The sequence below is a fragment of the Penaeus monodon genome, chromosome 19 (genome assembly GCF_015228065.2).
Source record: "Penaeus monodon isolate SGIC_2016 chromosome 19, NSTDA_Pmon_1, whole genome shotgun sequence".
Lineage (NCBI taxonomy): Eukaryota > Metazoa > Arthropoda > Malacostraca > Decapoda > Penaeidae > Penaeus > Penaeus monodon.
The window spans coordinates 45555911-45556251 of record NC_051404.1 but is presented as its reverse complement, the minus strand read 5'-3'; positions in this window follow the sequence as shown (position 1 = coordinate 45556251).

The following is a 341-nucleotide window of genomic DNA, read 5'->3' as shown; positions in this document are numbered from 1 at the left end:
AATAGTATATCCATGGAAGTAACTCAATCAGCTGGTTTTAGAGGATACTCAAAGGGAAAATAAATTTCACTGAACAGTAGATTCCTCCCTCTGACTGTTGTGCAATGGAGTCGCCAGCATAGTCTGATAACTTTGCATCCTTTGTCAAAGTTAATCGGATGAAGAGACTATAGTAATATAACTATATAGAGTCAGCACAAAAAAGGGGGGGGGAGACTACCGAACGAGAGAGAGAAGGGGGATGAGAAATACACATTTTGAAAGATCGGCAGCAAGAGTGAACGAAGAGAAAGAGGAATAGGAGAGTAAGATAAAGAAAAATACAATAAAAACGGTTGTAC